Below are 19,583 nucleotides of genomic sequence, written 5' to 3'. Positions count from 1 at the left end.
TATTAGTCTTTCTAAAATACCAAGACAAATTAATACAGTAAGTAATAAGTAGCAAATAAGTAAACAGGCAGAAGGTCTGGTGATTCTAAATAAATCGTTAGAAACATTGCACTGCTCATCCAGAGATAATTTAAATTGTCCCAAGAACATTTTTTTATATTTGTTTCTTGTTCTAAGCAAAAATAGGAAATGAAAGCATCCCTGATGGAAACGTACTTGACCACACAGTCCAGCCCAAATAATGCTTTTCTTATTTCCTTGTCTTTTTAAATAAACACTCCTCAACCAAAAGTTTATCTTTCTCTGCCTGGAATTCTATTGTATTAGTCATTCAGCTGCACACAAAAGCAGTGAACATTCAGTGTGCGTGTTGCACTGCAAGGAGACATACGGCATTTATTATAAATGAATTCCAAATAATTAGTGTAAGAGATCATGAAACGTACATAGGAAAAAAGATTGCCTGAGTTGTATTGCAAACATGAGGGGGTCCAGGACATTAATAGACAATCTGCACTACTGCTATTCCCTGAGGGGTCTTCTACAGGTGGTTCATATTTCTGAAATAGAAACGTATGCTTTATGAAATGGAAAAACTCTCTTAAAATTTTTCCACTACATCATTTCAGTTTTGATTCTTCTTGCCTCTGTTGTCCTTTAAAGGTAGGCAATTGGTTTATTAGTGCTATCATTACTTCATTTTGGAAAACCACTGCCTTTTATATCTGTCACTTCCACCTTAGAGAACCATCATTTCCTAGCTGGCCCACATCTAAACACAGAAGCTGGAAAAAGTAAAGATAATGATAACTGGTGCAAGAGTTAATCAGAGAAGCAAAAGGAATCAAAAGGTGAATGTACTAGGACCTAAGCTTTCTTGATGAGCTGGCATATATCAGAAGATATGGCACTGCAGAGAAAACTTTAGAAAATGATCTCTTTGAGACTTTGTGCATCCTATAACATAACATTATCAGAGCTTTTTGCATGATAAAAAGCTCTTTTTTATTTTTTTTTTCTAAAGGATTTTTACTATATATGCTCTATATAAAGTTAGGTTTATCCTGAACTGTGTTATCAAGTAAAGGCCTCAGGAAAGAACTACTTACAGGACAAATGAAAAAGAAACCCAAATATCCTTTGAGTTATTCTGTTTGAAGAATGGTACATTACAAAAATACTTTTTGCTGGACAGAAAGCTGTTCCAAATTTCTGGCAAAGCCCAAGCCTCTTTACTGTTGTAAACCTAATTCTCTCTGTGAAGAACACCATTTTCCAGATTATTACTGTACAATTGCTGATTGTTGAAGTCAGACTGGGTCACCCTAACATTGTTGTTCATCCCATGTGGTGCTGATAAAGAAAGAAATAAAGGTGAAATGTTTATGAAAGTGTGTTTTCAAATTGGCCAGAAAATGAATTTAGCACACAAAAAGTTGATAAAATGTATTGGGCCACAAAAAGGCAAAGTAAAATAATGAAGCATTAATCGACCATCCTTAAAACTTTCCAGATCTCTTAAGATTAGAAACAAACCCGCCACAATTAACTGACCAGCAAAATGTGAGCAATGAGACGGGTTAAAAAAAAACATTTGATGGTGCTGTCCTCTACATGCTCATAGGAAACACTGCAGAGCAGCAACTTGAATCTTAGTGCCTTTTGTTCAAAACTCACTAAAACCCATTTGAAAATGCACAGATATTTTTCTTCAACAAATGAACATTCTACACGGTCTTTCAGGACAAGAAGAGACTTCAAATCTTTAATCTAGAAGGGTCCTAGTTATGTTCATATGCCCATAAACCACTAGGTCAAAGTTTCACTCTGGACTTTTATCCTGGGCCTGATTCAAAGCCACTGAACTCAATGCAAAACCTCCTGGTGACTTCATAGGCTTTGGATCAAGGTCCAGGCTGCTACTGAGTGGGCTGTATAACAGACTTTCTATCCTGAAAGAATGATCTCATTTATGAACAAACACTCTTTCTGGGAAATCTCACATATTTTCAGTGACTGTTAAAAGGCTTTGGTAGGTATGATTGGTAGGTGGCTAATTAGTACCATGTGTCAAAATTGAGATTTCTCTAACAAAAAATCTTGTAGATATTTTAATATCTCTATTTACTATCTCTTATTTAGATAGTAGACATTCCTCTACCAAAATAACAGTACATAGTTTGTCTCTGTACTGTGCAGGGAGTCCAGGGCAACCAGGAAACATGTATGTCATGTATACAAATAGATTTATGTATGAAGCCCATTATATGAGTTGTCTTTGGAAGACATACCTTACCTGATACGTTGGGGCATAGTTAGACTTACTCACTGATGCAGCAAGTACAATGGATTGGAAACGAAAACAAAAGAGTATAGTAAGATAACTCCAAACCACAAGAAAAGCAGAGGACACAATTCCAACAGCACTGTGATTTACTGCATGGTGCTGCTTTTGATAGCCTTGATATTCTTTTTGTCTGGATGCAAAAGAAATAAATCTTGGTTAAAAACCTCCTAAAGATGAACACAGTCAAGATTTCATTTTAGATGGCAGTTATGTCAGAATTGGTGTTCTGAAGTTCTGGAGACTCTGAAGTTGTTGTTTTGATATGCTATTTAATCATATAAAATACATTGTGAAGAGCCAAATGAGACGACTTCTGAAGAGAAAGCCCCAAATTTGTGGTGTTATATGTCTTTCTTCATGCCAGTATTCACAATTCATGAGGGGAATCAGCACTAATATTTTTCTTCTTTTCATGAGAAAGTAATAAGAAACTATGAAAAGAGAAGATGCTCCAAACAAAGGAGAAACTTGGCAAGCCAAAGTAAGAAACTTTATCTGAGCATTTTTCCTGAAAGTAGTCACTTTTAGAACTCAAGGTATGAACAGTCTATTATGTAGTTTAGTCCAATATCCTATATTTCAGGGTCCATTACAATTCTATCCCAAGGTCAGACTATGAAGCCAAATACTTTGTATTTGACCAAAGTAAAATGTCTGACAAAAATCTATCTAAAAGAAACAGTTGAGCCTGGCTGTAGGTTATTTATTTCAATGAGCTGTTCTTAGCTGACACAAGTAGATAAAACATATACAGAGACACATAGTTTAAAGTTTATTTATCCCTATCAACAATCAAGCTCACAGAGAGCCATGAACACTACTTACCTACACTGCTGAGATCTGCTTTATGTTATAAACACTTTTGAGAAAATAAGACAAAACAACAGACAGGTCCTGAAATACATAAAGGATTTCTGTGTCTCTGTTCATGTCTTCCAGAATATTGTATGAGGCATAATCCACAGGAGAGTACAGATGTTGGAGGCCAGTGTGTTGGGAATTTTATCTACATCAGATTTGTAAAAGCTCAAGATGTTCTTTTTTTTTTTTAAAAAAAAAAAAAGTATTCCCAATTAATAGCTAACACAGATGTCAGTGGTTAGACGTGTACCACAGTTGCATCTTTTAGAGATGTTTTCTGCTTGGGAGATAATGGTGCACACATTTAGAGACTCTCTGCTGGAATAAAGCCTTTTCTCAATGGTCCTATTAAAGTCCATTCCTATTTTTAAAGCTTCTGAAACTATGCTCTTATTGTTATTCCAAGATGCAGTCATCTAGGTAATTGATGCTCTGATGGTGTGATAAACTCCTCTGAGCTGTAGCAGTTCCATTTGATTCACTTTAGCTGAGACAATAAAGAGTTTTAAATTAAATCAATAAAGGTAATTTTATTTAGAGAAGGATGATTCTTCACAGAGTGTCTCTTCAGCACAGAAAAATAGAGAATTATTGTTCACAAGGCAATAATTTTTCCCTTTGTTCCAAGTTAAGTGATCAACAAATAGCCTTTCCTCCTCTACCAGACTTAATATTGGTTAACTGAAGGTGAGTTCAAGCACTTAGAGAGGTTTGTTACAAAAGCAATACATTGCTTTTCATCAATCGAGTGGACAAGATGGGTGTTCTGTCATCCTTAAACACAAACAGTTATGACTTGACTGAGCAATATGGTATACACAGTAAAAGAACCTCTGAGGGGAGACACAAATATGCTATAAGCTATTATTAAAATAATAATAATAAAAAAAAATCTATGGCAGATGTGGAGATATGTTTTGGCTCGTTGTTTGAGATTGCTCTTAGAAGTTGACAGTGAGGCACCCTCCAGGGCTGCCTTCATGCTGTGAGAAGGGTGGGAAGAGAAAGAAAGAGAGAAGCAAGCTGTGGGAGTGCAGAGATTTACTTCTGAGTACATGAAGGAGCAGTATTTCTGAATATCAGCACTTACACATCAGGATTACAGTTCCACATTGTATTAATGGAGAAATTTTGGATGGAAGTCCTCATATTGTCATGTGTTCTCCTCAGGGCAAGAATGTTTTCGATCTTGTATTTTGACAGCCAAAACAGATTTGCTGCAAAAGAGCAGTTTGTAGACTTTTCCATTTTTAATCGAGCAAGAGCCAAAAATGAAGTCTATTATTTCCTTGTGTCTTCAGAAATATCATATTTAGGGGGTTGGTGTAACCATGGATTCCCACATAAAATTCAAATTCAACATCAGGTTAGCAAGATTTTGCCGCTAATATTCCCAGAAGAAGTTGGTAGACTTCTTCTTGCAAAATAACAAGAAACAAGAAAAGAACAAGAGACAAAACAAGTACACTCAGAACTGCTTACTCTGCATGGAGACACTGCTCTTAGTTGGACTTATCTTTGACTTATGAAGGGCCTGGATATCCACTCTGGTAACAGATCCATATGCATTGGTCTTCTAGGTTCATGCAACCTCAGTTTTCTTGGTAATTTATAGCTATTGCAATATATTGCATCACGTACTGCATAATTAGGTTCTAATTCTGATCTGATAATCAGCTTCAGGTAAATACAGATGGGCAAAAAAAGATTTTTGTGCCTGTGACAGCATGATCAAGATCAAAACCATAAAAAAGGCTCAGAGATCATCTCCTTGTATGAACTGATCTGACTCCATATTAACTTTTAACATTAATTTTATAATGTCATTTTTCCAGCAAATCTTGCATGATAAGCAGAAATACATGTGTTTTCCCTAGTGTGCTTAACTCAGCTAAATCGGTGAGGAGTCTCCTGGACTGTTCTGTACTTCTTGGACGTATTGCAGGTCACTAAGATGCATGCTGAAAAGTGTATTGGGTATTTAAAATGCAATCTCAGTATGTAATTATTTTTTTTTTCTTATGAGAGAACAAGTTGTCAGGAAATACTGCTCATAGGGGAGAGATAAAATGTCAGGCAATGGCTCTGCAAAAAGGTTTGATATCAGGTGAAGATTAAAGACCCTATTGTATTGTTTTACAATGCAAGAGGATTTATATATATATATATATATATATATAATCATAGACACTGTCAAAAATCAATAAGTAAATTGAATGCATAGAAACAAATTCATTATTTATTTTTGACACAGAGGAGGGAATTAGGACCTGTGCAATTACTTCTTGACCAATGGAAGCAATGGAAGAAACATTTAAAATGTCTAATTATCTCGAAGTCTGGCACTTATTGGTACATAGATAACTTTTAACAACTGTGCAATAAACTGCAAAAAATTTTTTGGCAAGACCAAGGTTTTTCAATTTAAACATCTGTGAAAATTAACAATCAAGTGTGAGATTCCTAGAATATGCTTTAACTTGTCTAAGTGAGAAGAACACTATGCAAACGAGACTCAGGAAGAAAAGAGACATGTTTCTATGTGAAGTTAATGGGGAACAGCAGGACAGCTTCTGTGAACGGGCATTTTCATCTCACAGCTGCTCATTAATTATTCATCTCATCTCTGGTTTAGCTCATAGTACTCATTCCCTTTGTGGACTTATGGCATAAAGGTTTTCTAGTGGTTCTCACCCGCATTACGGAGAGCATCTGAAACCAAATTATTTAGTGTACCAAATCAATAAAATGTAGGTGCTGAGTCATATGGATTATGTGCAATGACCAAAAGACAAGCTTTAACGTGTATTTCTACACATAAGCTTTGTTCAAACCAGCCTCAGACCAATAGATACCAGCGTGCTTTCTTAGAGACAGGCAGTAAGGTGAAAACATCATGACAGCTCTACTCTTCACCATTAGAATGAACCAACGGGATAAATACACAAATCAGTTGATCTTTCCTGATTAGCCTCCTTAAGAGATGGATACAGGTACCATCATTCCCCCACCCCAGGCTCTGCATTCAACTCCAAAAATGCTTGAGGAAAATAGGTCTCTGCCTATATAGGAAGTGGACTGAAAAATAAATACCAAGTAGAAGGCAGGGAAAATAGTCCAGATCAACACTTCTGAATAGATTTTGAGAACACACTAGAAGAATATATAGATTTCTGGTGAGAAAGACTTGTTGGATCTAATGCTACTGCAAACCTAGAGCAACATGTCACAGAGAATGTAGAAATGATTCTTCTCAGCATTACCAGGCAAAATCTTCAGTTCACAAGTGGGAAAAAAATCATTTTGTGAGTATAGAACCTACAGCATTTGCTGTTTTCCTGTGAAATACAGCTCTCTAATGATGTCGTATGATGGCTTATTCATGCCTTGCTTTCCTGGCTGTTGTGGTTTAACCTGGCAGGCAGCTAAGCACCCCACAGTCATTTGCTCATTGCCCCCTGTGGGATGGAGGAGAGAATCAAGAAAGGGAAAAGAAAAAGAACAAACAAACAAGAACAACAACAAAACCAAGAGTAAAAAAAAAAAAAAAAAAGAAAGAAAAAGAAAAAAAAGTGATGCACAATTCAATTTATCACCACCAGTCAAGCAATGCTCAGCCTGTCCCCAAGCAGCAGCCGTGCTGCCTGCCCTGGCCAATTCTCCCAAGTTTTATTGTTCAGCACGACACCACATGGTATGGAATACTCCATTGGCCGGTTTCGGTCAGCTGTGCTGTCTGGGTCCCATCCCAGCTTCTTGTGTACGCCCAGCCTCCTTGCTGGAAGAGCAGCATGAGAAGCCTAAAGTCCTTGGCTTAGTGTAAGCACTGCTCAGTAACTGAAATTTTGGTGTGTTATCAGCATTATTTTCATTCTAAATCCAAAAATCAGCCCCATACCAGCTAGTAGGTATAACTCTATCTCAGTCAAAACCAGGACACTGCTTTATTTCCTCTGGACAAATTCTAACAAAGAGTTCAAAAAAAAACTCAGTTTATGTGGTGGCATGGGAATGTTTGAAGAGAAAGAAGGCAAAAGAAATCTGCAACATTTGTTTTTATGCACCTGAAAGAAGTCCTAGATGTGAAAATAGATAAGAGCTCTAGTACCCTACAACCAGTAAATAGAAACTGCTTACCTCTTAGAGTTGCCAATGACTTATGTCCCTCCACAGCACAACTGGTACTTATAATACGTGTGTCTATTTCATGCAGAAAAAATAGTTCAGGAGCTACATTTGAGCTCTTTTTAAGGCAGGAAGGACCATGAACTTGTACCCCAATTATGCCTGTACATGTGAAGATAACACCACATACATGCACATCCTGAGGAAGAACAAAGGATACATCCTCCCACCCTGCATGGTTGCCTAAAACACCGTCGACAGTTCTATGGGGGATGCAATGCCTTCAACTCAGGTCTTGGCAAAGAGTTCACTTCTTTGGTTCATCTTTAACTGGACAACTGATGCAAAACACACAAAAAAATTATACATACAAAAAAATATCAAAATATCACATCAAAAATATTATAAATTCAGTTTAGTTTTACTTCACACAACAGAAACAGTTTTTCTGGATGGATGCTCAATTTCTTTCAGACAAAGAGTGCATTGAGAGTAAATTAAGCACATCTAAGTGGAGAAGTGAATCTCAATTTCAGAAGACTTTGGTCACAGTAACTAAGCAGCACTTTCTATGTCAGAACTAGGAGTATCACAACAAATGGCTTTTTATGCTTTGTACAAGCAAAATGCCATCAGTTTCAATATGATTGAAACATCTGCTTTTATCTAGAAGAGATGAATACAAACCCTTTATATGAATTCCTTTTCCAGTTCTTGTAGCTATGGTTGCCACTTATACACTAGTCCTTTAGTAAAAATTTCTTTTTATAGTTACATGATTCTTAAGACTTTCTGATGTACAGAATAATTTGCCTTTTATAGTATGAGCAGAAGCAACAGGTGATGTGTTCCACTAGAAAACAACATGTATTTGCTGGACAATTCCTCTTGAAGGCTTCATTGGACAGAACAGTCAGGTTCAGACTCAGAGAAAAGTGAAAGAATGATGCCCCCTGCTCAAGTATTTTTGAAGATTTATTTATTTATTTATTTATTTATTGTGAATTAGTTGTATTTTGAATTAGTTATTGTTGGATTATGATGAGGGAGGTTTTTTCTTATCCATGTTGGTGCCTCACAAAACAAGTACTGGTTCCTTTAGGCTAATTTAGATAAGCTTGTCTTAAACATTAGACAGAAGGATGGTGTCTGCCTTACTAAGCTTTATAGTCTCTATACATAACAAAAATAGCTAGTGAGTAAAGATGGGATGGTAAAGATGCACAAGGAGATAATGCACATATATTCCTAATGCTAACATATAGCTTAATGACCTAAAAGAACCATGTTCAACAGAAATCCAGTCATCTCACTTGTAAGAAAAACAATTGTAATTAAAATTATATTGCTATGTGTGAAGAGGTTGCACAATAATACCAGAGTCACATAAAAGGGCTTTTTGGGCTTTATTTGTCATTAAAGCAGATCAATTTACAAACCTCATTAGGCAGACACTTTAAAAATGTGTTTTTAAACTATTGGCTTAACACAATTATTCAATGACACTCCACTCTTGCATAATTTTGGCAGAGATTTTATTGCTCTTGTTTTGTTTGTTTGTTTGTTTGTTTACTGATAAGAAAAATAAAGAAGAAAACAATGATCAGATTCAAATTGAAGAGCCAGAGGCAGGAGATAAAGAATTCAAGTTCTGAACAATCTCCCACTGTGGTACATCTTTTGAATGAATCATGCTCAGTATGACTGAAGATAGGTGTGCCAGAGCAAGTCTAGTCCAATATTTTTCAGAAAACATATAAGCTAGTTTCTTGAAAACATGATAAGAACCCTGCCTTGCTTATTTGTTATATGTCGTCTTTCTTCAATGAGGCAAAGGATTTGTGACATAAATATTCCACGGTCGTGTAATTAAAGCCTTCATTGTAAAACGAAGAAGATGATTTAAGATTGCATGGGCAACCCACACACTGGCATTTCCTAACTTGATTTTTCTCCGAGTATTGTATAAAATATACTTAATAATTAAAACAACAACAACAAAAACAACCAAAGAAATAAAGCCCCGAGGGCAGTGCTGTTACAGTGGGTCTCATTGTAAAGTCAGAATTTGCCTAGACCTGTATTAGTTATGACAGTTATTGCCTTTTCTCAGAAGAGGTAATTCTCGGCAAATGTTGTCTATACAAAGTACATATTGCAGAAAAAAAAAGTTGTGGACTGTATTTAAAAATTGACATGAGATTTTTTTTATGTCCCCTTCCTTTCACAGAATCCCTGAAATAAAAAGGCAAACATCATTGTCTCAATTCAGTTATTTAAATATGTGTGTTCTTTGCCTTTCCAGATGCCCCAAGATGCACAACATTCAGATATTAGTCCAGAAGGGCACAGGTCTCCTATGGTACCAGACACCTGAATTTGTGGAATTTTACCACACTCTCTGGGTCTAGACTTACAAAGTGGTTTGCTTACATTTTGGTGAAGCATTCACTGAACTGTCTATAGTAAATCACTATGCTTCCATTTTTGTTTTCCTGCATATTGTTTTATAGAATGGCAAAAGTCAACAACCAGTGCCAAGGAGTGTTCAGACTGGTGAAGGTACCTGTCTCTGAGCAGAGGGAGGTGTCCAAAGCATTTCTCTACTACTTGTTGACTGGGCGACATATTGCAAACTGTTTTTAAACTGTAAGCTTCATTTCATCTTTATCTTAATAAACATGATAAACATCTCTTTTCTAAAATACTCTGAGCTCAATCTATTAAGACATATAGGACTTTTTTTCTGGTAGAAAATAAGCCATATTCAGGAATATGTGAAAATATTTCAAACCAAAAAGTTAACACATTACTTTTTTACAAGTATTGTTAGTTAGCTCTTGCAGGTAGCTGTGGTAGGTGAAGGGGAAAAGGGGTACATGCATGCTGATGGTTTGCCAAGTTTTACTTTTTTTTTTTTTTTTGAGGAAAGAAGTGTATGATATGGAAATGGGAAGAGTTGAAAATGTCAGAAGCCAGTAGTAAATGAAGCTCTGGCTACAGCCATCTGTAAAGTTTTTTTCCTGGTTTATAAAGCAGTGAATTTGGACTCTGGGCTGCCATTCCAATTGTCCTTGTGAGGGTAAACTGAGCCAACAGTTTCTTGTTTTAAAATATCATTTCCGTAACTAACAAAAAAACTTCATAGTTTCTCTAGAACTGCTGCTGCAGACTGGTATTAGTGGTCTTGCATTGAAGATGGAAAACATGGAAAAATTCTGTCAGAGCCAGCCTGATTATGTGTTTGTGCTTTGTAAAATTGTGGACTGGCCACAATTGGCAGTGCTGCTGAGATTGTGGATTCAGGTCTCCACAGAAGATTGACCTGAAAAGCAGAGTAAATTAGGTCTTTCACAGATGCCTCCTGATAAAACTAGGCTAATTTTGAAACTAGATTAGTCTCCTTACCACTAGCATGGGGTTCTCTATGCACTTCTGAAATCTTCCATGAGGATGGATCCAGAAAGTCAGACTTAAGAATACCTCTGACTGATGTGAACAGCAGAGATCAGTAACAGGCAATAAGACTTCATTTCCATCCTCCTTGTCCAAGAGAAACTGATTTTGAAGATTATGTTTCCAGAAATTGATGATGATGGTACAGTAGGAAAAATATGGATGTTAGACCACAGTAGAGATGCAAGAGAACAGAGAATGTAAAATTCATGTGTGGTTAAATTTCTGTATGCCTCTCAATATTGGTTAGATGCTATTTAGTCCACAAGGATGGTGAGTTAAACCAGGGCTGCAGTTTCACGAGGCCAGATAAATTGACTCAGCAGCTCATACTTCTCCACCCCTTCCATTCCCTTCCTTGCTTCCTGCTCTAAGGTCCCTGTGTTTTTTGTGCACCAGCTGCAACACTGTGACTGGCCAACAAATCCCTGTAACAGAAGAAGGCTCAGAGAACACAGCTATTCCATGTATTCCTTCCCAGAGACTAGGGATGCTCAGTGTCATGACTGAGCATACAGGGACTGTAAATGGGAATCATGTTTGTACCATGATCTAACTCAGTGCTGCGATTGCTTTATTGTGTTTCTATTGTGATTTCACTACATTGCTGCATCACCCTACTAAATCAAAATCCCATGTCGCATCAAGTATCAGAAAATGAGTAAATTCAGAATTAAACATGAAACGCTCTTCATGTGGAATAGCTAACAGAACCTAGTCAGAGAGTATTGGAATCTGACAGGCACCCATGACATCCTACCACAAACAGTTTTAGCTCACTAGCATTACAAAAGAAATACCCTTATAAAAAGAAGTGGATGGTTTTCTGTTAACTCAGTGATGTTGAATTTGCTCAGCGACATGTCTTGTGAGAGGTGTGTAGCAAGAAGACAGGGATGAAAGGTCAAAGGCAGGGAGATTGAGGAAATAGATCAGGAAACAATAAGACAAGCCCCTTCAGCTGCAGTGATCAACTAGACTGATTCAGTTTCTTGTGAGATCATAGCTTAAGTTGTAATTTTTGAGGACCCAGGCTGTGCACCCAGGCATTTTGTGTTGATATTTGGTATTTTGTGATAATTGGAGTCCTAAATCTACAGCGCCAAAAAGCAGGTCTGCTTTAAGCAGAATAAAAATATAGCAGAAAGGTTCGGATGAGGTTTTGTGTGGCATCAGTCATGGTTCCTTCATGTATAAGCCTTGTGAAAAGGGCATTCTTCAGGGCACTTATTGTCTTATTTGTTCCTCAACAAGCAGATAACATTTACTCCAGGAATTAAAATATGGACCTTCTGAGTATAAGCATGTGAGAAATCACAATGATCCTCCCAGATCTCTCCAGAGTCTATTCATTTTGACAGTCAGGTGCCTTAAGCTCTCATTTGTAATTGTGAGACCATCTATTTCTATCGATGAAGGGGGCACTCACTGGAGCATATTCTACATTCACATGTATTTCTTAATATTCTGCCAACTTCTTGATTGCATTTTTATTTATATCATTTCCTGCTTAATGCAGTTCAAAGATTAGTATTATGATGATTGGCTCTGGTCAATTACAGAAAAATCCCAGCAGTCTTTGTTGTAAAGGTGCAGTTCTTAATAGTACTGAGTGCTCTGGACCCACTGGGGAGGAAAAAAAATAGCATAAATTAATTATTGGGCAAGTATTACTGTGTTTAACACATGTAAAATTGCTTCCTAAATAACTGACAGAAAAGCAGTTGTGAGTCATACTTAGAAGCAATGTGGTTGTCACCCTTGATGCAAAGTTTTTGTAATTTGTTTTCTTTTTCCTTTCCTGCTCCAGCTCTGTGCTGGTGAATGCAGAAGGTTTTCTGTGTGTGTTGTATTTGGTATTTAACGTTGAGAAATCCTAAGACACTAACCTCTCTATTACACTGTCACTGCTGTTGTTGCTGCCTTACATTCTTTGTTCTATCATGATTTTTCTTCATCCTTTACATGCATCACCCTGGCATCAGTTGATCAACTTACAGAGCTTTATTCCTTTTTCCTTTATCCCAGACAATTTACTCAATCTTCATTTTAATTTCAACTGTTAGTTCACATTTAACTCAAACATCTATTGCTAGCTCCAATCAAAAGATAGAAAGGGCTAATTCTTTCTCAGGCCAGAACACAGACTTACAGGCCTCATGACATTCTTGGTTTTCAGAGATCAGGAGCAGCTAAAAAAAAATGCCTTAAAAACACATCAAACAATTTCCAGAACTAAAGGTAGCCATATGACAGGATTATCATCCTAAACTAACTGAATGTTCCAGTTACAGAGCTAGAAACAGGAGTCTTTATTCTGGGCTAAGACTTCCTCTTTTCCTTGCATTTTCCTTTAAAAACAAACAAAAAAACAAACAAACATGGAATGCATAAAAGAAACAAAGAAAAAAACAAACAAAAAAACACAATCCATTTTCTTAAATTGCTATCTGAGTGTGATAATTCATCCTACTACTACTTTATACTGACTTAATCAATAACCCACTGACTAGGAAAGATGAGGTATACACAACATTATTGAAAAGGAAGAAGGGGAGAGAAGGAAAAGAAAGAAAAGAAAAGAAAGTTACTAAATTACCTTCAGTAATACTTTCATAACACTATATTTAGTCATAACACTCAACGATATTTGTTTCGCACTATCTTAGTTAATATTTTCCCCTGAAATGTTCTGTCTAAAAGCTGATTAAAAACAGAAGAGGTTCATCTAGTTAGACACTTTTAAATGAAAGAAAAGAAAAGAAAATGAAGTTTCTGCTTCACAACTACTCACCTTTACATCTGTGATAGGAAAGACATATTTCTTTTCAAAGTTTTCATCACTAATCTAAACTGACTATCTGTTCGTTTTACTGACAGTAGTTTATTATGCATAAAATTTCCATAAACACAGTGGACTTAAATTCTAATTGCAGTAATATAAGCTGGGAAAATATTATGTTTCCTTAAATAGACAATGTGTTCCTCTAATAGAGAATCAGAGAAAGGATTCAGTCAAATCCCATCCTTCTTTCCTGAATATGAGGGAAGCTCAAATCAGCCTCCAGACGTAAGGTTTGTAGTTTGTCCCTGTTTCCTTAATAGAACAAATGTGAATCTTGGCTCAAATTAACCGTAACTCCACATTCTGATCCAACAATGTGTGGAAGCATATGCTTAATTTCAAACTTGTGAATAATCCCATAGATCCCATAGTTCAGGGGCTGAATGTGAAACACAGCTTTGTGGGTCAGGTGTATTCCCAAGATGAATAACCAAAGTTCAAAGTCACTGTCAACTTTTCTTCTTAGATGTACTACATGAAATGTGTTGTCTAAGAGATTCTCACAGAGAAGCTGAAAGTCTGCCCCAAGATACCTAACAAAAATGTATTAACAGATAAAAATATATGTGTGGATGAAATGACTACAGGAGTTCACACAAAACAAAGAATTGTGTAATTTGCCCCACTTATGTGCCTGCTGTCAGAGGACTATACTTATATTTTTGTATTCAGCTTTCCTTAAGAAAACAAGAAAGTGATCTGGCAAAACATACTTCCAAATAGATCTGTACTGGCAAGAGTCTGGAGTGAAGTCCTCTGAGAGAAGAGACAGTGCAGCCTGAGAATTTTGGTTCCCTTTCTGCTTTGGAGGCCTCCTTGCATTCCTTGTTTCCCACTCAGAACAAATTTTAAAGTTGCTGAGGCAGCTTCTCACAGTCCCTCTGCCTGAGAGGGAGAGAATGTGTTCTTGGTTCCCAGCCCATTGGACTCAGAAGAAAATCACTTGCTGGCTTCAACAGTCCCATCAGATTTGACTTGTCCTCCTAAAATTAATAAATTATCTGCTAAAAAATCTGTTGCCTGAAAGTGAGAGAGATCCCTGATATTTAGTTTGAATTAGTTGTGGAAAAACACTGGGTCCAGTCCCCAGTTACTCTGAACTCAGTAAAACAGTACTTCCAAAGCAAGCCCACGGTACCTAGGCTGCATTGGTGCATATCTGAGTTTCCTGCTTTCAAGGAAAATTTGATTCTGTAAGCTAGGACATTTGAAAACCCAAAATGTGTCAATGAAAATAAATAAAATTTTAAAGGAGGTTATGTTGTTTAAAAGAGGTTAATGTGGTTAATTGAACCCCTCCAATGGTTCGTTTTTCAGTGTTCAAAACTCTGCAATTCTGTATTTCATCTGCAACAAGAAATGGAGAGTATTTGAAATATAACAAGAAGAGGATGTTTTTATGAGATTTCTAGAACAATACTGTGGATCCAGCAGATTACCATCCAAATCTTCAAGTGCACATCTGAAACAACATGTCAGGATATAGGCCTACTAATTTTCAAGTACAAATTTCCCTTTTCCTTCTTTATCTATGTATGAAGTGTTGAGAACTGAACACCTGTTTTAAATTAATAACTTGACCATTGTTCTTAAGCCAGAGTATATAATGATTTTTCTTATTGGTTATTTTTTCCTATTCTCTGCATTTTGTCTTCCGTTTTATAACTACAAGTTGGTCTGTGAACAGCAGAGTTAATGAAGTCCAGTTTCCTATGAAATGTGTTTTGTCCAATGGATACTCCTTGGTCAAAAACAGCACACGGAGTTATTCATATGTGGTCTAGTTGCTGGCAAATGTGTACAGTCTCTGGTCATGAAGCCGTAGCCAAATGGAATTAATTCTGCCTGAATTTCCTCAGCGGAGACACCAATTTGGGTCTTTCTCCCTAACCCTGCTTTTAGTTTGTTGGAATTGTGAGACTTGCATGCCTTCTTTAAATCAATTGAAATTTGTCAAGAGGTTCCAAATGCATTTGAAAACAGGGGTTGCAACTAGATATTAGCTAAATAATATGGTAACATTTCTGGAAAACAAATCTCTCTCTCCCAGAGAAAGGATGACTAATTTCAATAGATTCCACAGGTATGAACCTCTCAGATTGGTACTGAGAATGGGCAAAGCAGTTTCAATGACAATCACAGGAAATCTCTTAGTTTCTTTCCAAGAGATAGGAAGGAAGTCATAAGGGGGAAGAAATCTTCTTTATCTTTCTTCTACTTCTTGTTGAAGTTAATTTATTTCAGCCTGTACCAAATTTGTTGGTCTGCAAAATCAGCCTAAATTTGGGCTACTGATGTGTTTGCAGTTGAACTGTGCTGCTAGAGTAAGACTGGTGTCAAGACAGAAAACATGGTAGATGGTTCCTTTCAGAATATATGTACTTACTTACCTCAGGTCTGTATTTCACATTGCACTCTACTGAAGAATTTAAATAAGAATATTTTGGAACTACACTTCAGTATGGTTCAGTATGTTGTGGCAACTAAAAAGTTTCTCCATCAAGTCCAGTTGTGGTGATTCCATCTCTGGAGTCATATGACAATAAGGGGTTGATGTACGTAAGGCTCAGGGCTTCCTGAAGGAAAACAACCTTTTCTCTCCCCTCCCCTCCCCTCCCCTCCCCTCCCCTCCCCTCCCCTCCCCTCCCCTCCCCTCCCCTTCCCTTCCCTTCCCTTCCCTTCCCTTCCCTTCCCTTCCCTTCCCTTCCCTTCCCTTCCCTTCCCTTCCCTTCCCTTCCCTTCCCTTCCCGTCCCTTCCCTTCCCTTCCCTTCCCTTCCCTTCCCTTCCCTTCCCTTCCCTTCCCTTCCCTTCCCTTCCCTTCCCTTCCCTTCCCTTCCCTTTTATTCTATTTTATTCTATTTTATGCTACTATGCATATTTAAGTCCATGAAGAACAAATACATTTCTTGTTTTCTGATTGAAGCCATCTTTGAATAACAGAAGAATTATTATGAATAAAGCTTGAAACTCAATTTAATTTCATATGTATTTCACTTTTAACCTTAATCTTTTTCAGTAGCTCCTTTTACTTCACCATGGTGAAGTTCTTCTCTAAGCTTCCTAATTAAACATACTCTAAGCTTAGCTGGTCTCACTGCAGCAGAGAGTACAGCGGCACTATGTGTTGCTGAGATAGATGAGCAAAATCTCTTCTCAAAAGAGACAGGACAACACTCTGATGGCTCTTTTGCTTTCAGTACCTGAACACTATCTGTTGCACTGCCGACAATGGCTTAAATGTTAATAACATTTTGAAAATATGGGCTCTGGTTCTTTGATTTGTTCTGTTTTGTTTGTTTGTTTTTCTTCCCTAACAGACCTAAACCAGAAAAATTATTTCAGTGACTATAAGGAAGAAAATGGCCTTCAACAACAATGAAGGTATGCATCAGCTGAAAAATCTGGCTTCTGCAAATGAATTATTTTACTAGGTTAAGTCAGAGTTTCCATCAACGCAGCTGTATTTCTGACAGTCAATCACATATTTTCCCATTGATGATAGTCTGCAATTCGTTCAGAATTTGCTAAATAAATAATAGCAAGTCAAAAGAGAATGCCTCAGAGTAACTTCATTTTAGTTTGTCCCCATGCCTCTAGTTTCCAATCTGCTTTTGGTTTCAGCATATTATTTGAGACCTAATTTGAGCATAACTTCTGACAAACAACAGCACGGGGCCATAGGCTTTCTATGCCTCTGCACTAATACTTTTAGTTTTTTACCCATGTTGTAACATCTCTTTGAGCAGTGTAAACATACCCTAACTATCACGTTTCAACTTGTTTATTGTCATTAAGGAATAATTTTCAAATGGAAATGAGCAATTCTGCCTGAGAAAGAAGGGAATCCAGCTCACATGCCCATACCATTGTCAGCTTTTGTGGCATAACCCACACTGCAGCATGTCCTCTTGATCGCTTTATGCCCTAATACAGAGGCTGTGAGTCTACTAACATGGTGAGTCTTTTTGTAAATTAAAATAGGTCATATGAATATGACATTGAGGGGTCCTGACTAAAATTCTGTTATATCACTTAACATTTGTGCAAGAGGAATCAATGTTTTTAGAGGAATTGTCATTGCTTATACTACAGGGGTGCACGTGTGAAAACAAGGCAGAGAAAAGTCAATCTAAATAACGCAGCAGTTTATAAGATGGGAGCAGTGGGAAAAGAGAAATAAAATGGCAGCTTTTCATGAACCATAACTGAACACTCAGAGGACAAAATAGAAGGATTATTGTTTGCAGATGTGATTGTGGCAATAAAAGAAGGACATAATAAACTGAAAAACAAACTAACCACTCTTATTTAAAATTGCTACAGAATTCCTCAATAATCATCCCAAATAGTTCAGTGTACAATTGTCGTATTGGTAGAGTAATTACTGTGACTCTTGTAGTAAAACCTTTTTGAGTAGCTATGCTTTGAGAGTATTATGGTAGAAAGTTTTAGACTGTTTTAATAGGGAATGAACCAAAGAAAAGTTGAATGGATTGACTGGGAAAGCAAATCAGTATAATAAAAAACAAATGCAAAAAATGTTGGAAGATAATCACGGATCGTTAAATACGTCCACATTTTCTCTGGAGAAAAATATGAGTGTGTGATAATGAAATAAAATGTGCTACACTAGAGCAAGTTAAACCAATACAATGGGTCAATTATAAAAATGAAGGTACGGTTGTACTATCTACTAACATACCTTGGTTAACCTTATCCAAGCTAGCTGGTGTGATAATAGTGGTAATGATAGCTGTTCCGATGGAACAGAGTAAGCTGTAGCACATGCTTGTAACACAGCATATGCTTGTAGCACATGCTGAGTATGAGCTCTCTAGGAGCTCTAGGTCAGTGGCATAGTTATCTTCACACACTCACCTCATGCTATGTCATCTTCCCTGATATGCATACCTGTGGGACCAAGATTAGGCTAGCTACGGCAGGCATGTGCTAGAGTCAACCTCCATTTTGCTGCACCAACATTGTTTCAGAGTGTAGTTCTTCTCACCCATGGTTAGCTGTCTGAAAGCTAGGCATGTAAACAAGTTGTTTAGGTTCCCTCTTTAGTCAATGGAGAGGATGTGTCTTCCAGAGGGTGATTCATTTCATCCCAGAACAATTGTGCTTCTGGGGAAATGGTCCAGTTACCTAAATATAGGAGCTCAGTACCATTTGAGGTGCCCTACAGAATCCAAAACATAATTGTAGGGCTGGCAGGAATGACACAGGACTTATGAGAAACCCTGGGCTTCTGGGCAGTCAGTAGCTAGAGGCCAGGTTCCTATGGTGTCTAAAACAGCACTAGATGCCCATGTTTAGGCAAATAAAGTGGGCCTGGAACATGACTTTTCTTCAGCCAAAGACTAGTTAGCAGGAAATTCTGTGCCAATAGTACAGCACAATCTTAGATACAATAGAGCTTTTTGTTTTCTAGGTGATGAAGGAAGAGAGGTTTCTTTTTTCCTGGTTTTCTCTTTGTTAAAGAAAAAGAAAAAGAAAAAAAAAAGAAAAAGAAAAAGAAAAAGAAAAAGAAAAAGAAAAAGAAAAAGAAAAAGAAAAAGAAAAAGAAAAAGAAAAAGAAAAAGAAAAAGAAAAAAAGAAAAAGAAAAAGAAAAAGAAAAAGAAAAAGAAAAAGAAAAAGAAAAAGAAAAAGAAAAAGAAAAAGAAAAAGAAAAAAAGAAAAAGAAAAAGAAAAAGAAAAAGAAAAAGAAAAAGAAAAGAAAAATAAAAAGAAAGAAAAAAAGGAAAAGGAAAAGGAAAAGGAAAAGGAAAAGGAAAAGGAAAAGAAAAAGAAAAAGAAAAAAAAAAAAAAAAAGAAAAAGAAAAAGAAAAAGAAAAATTAAAAAAAAAGGAAAAGGAAAAGGAAAAGGAAAAGGAAAAGGAAAAGGAAAAGGAAAAGGAAAAGGAAAAGGAAAAGGAAAAGGAAAAGGAAAGGAAAAGGAAAAGGA

The 19,583-nt window shown here is 36.7% G+C and overlaps 1 long non-coding RNA gene across 1 annotated transcript; it reads left to right on the top strand.

Moving 5' to 3' along the window:
* Positions 1 to 9,854: 9,854 nt before the first annotated feature.
* LOC121067849 lies at positions 9,855 to 17,563 on the top strand. Its single transcript, XR_005818481.1, has 3 exons — positions 9,855 to 9,982; positions 16,953 to 17,016; positions 17,431 to 17,563. It is a non-coding gene; the product is annotated as an uncharacterized LOC121067849 (long non-coding RNA).
* The last annotated feature ends 2,020 nt before the right edge of the window (positions 17,564 to 19,583 follow it).

This window comes from Cygnus olor, chromosome 3 (assembly GCF_009769625.2).
Source record: "Cygnus olor isolate bCygOlo1 chromosome 3, bCygOlo1.pri.v2, whole genome shotgun sequence".
Taxonomy (NCBI): domain Eukaryota; kingdom Metazoa; phylum Chordata; class Aves; order Anseriformes; family Anatidae; genus Cygnus; species Cygnus olor.
This window is presented reverse-complemented; position numbering and strand designations above follow the sequence as displayed.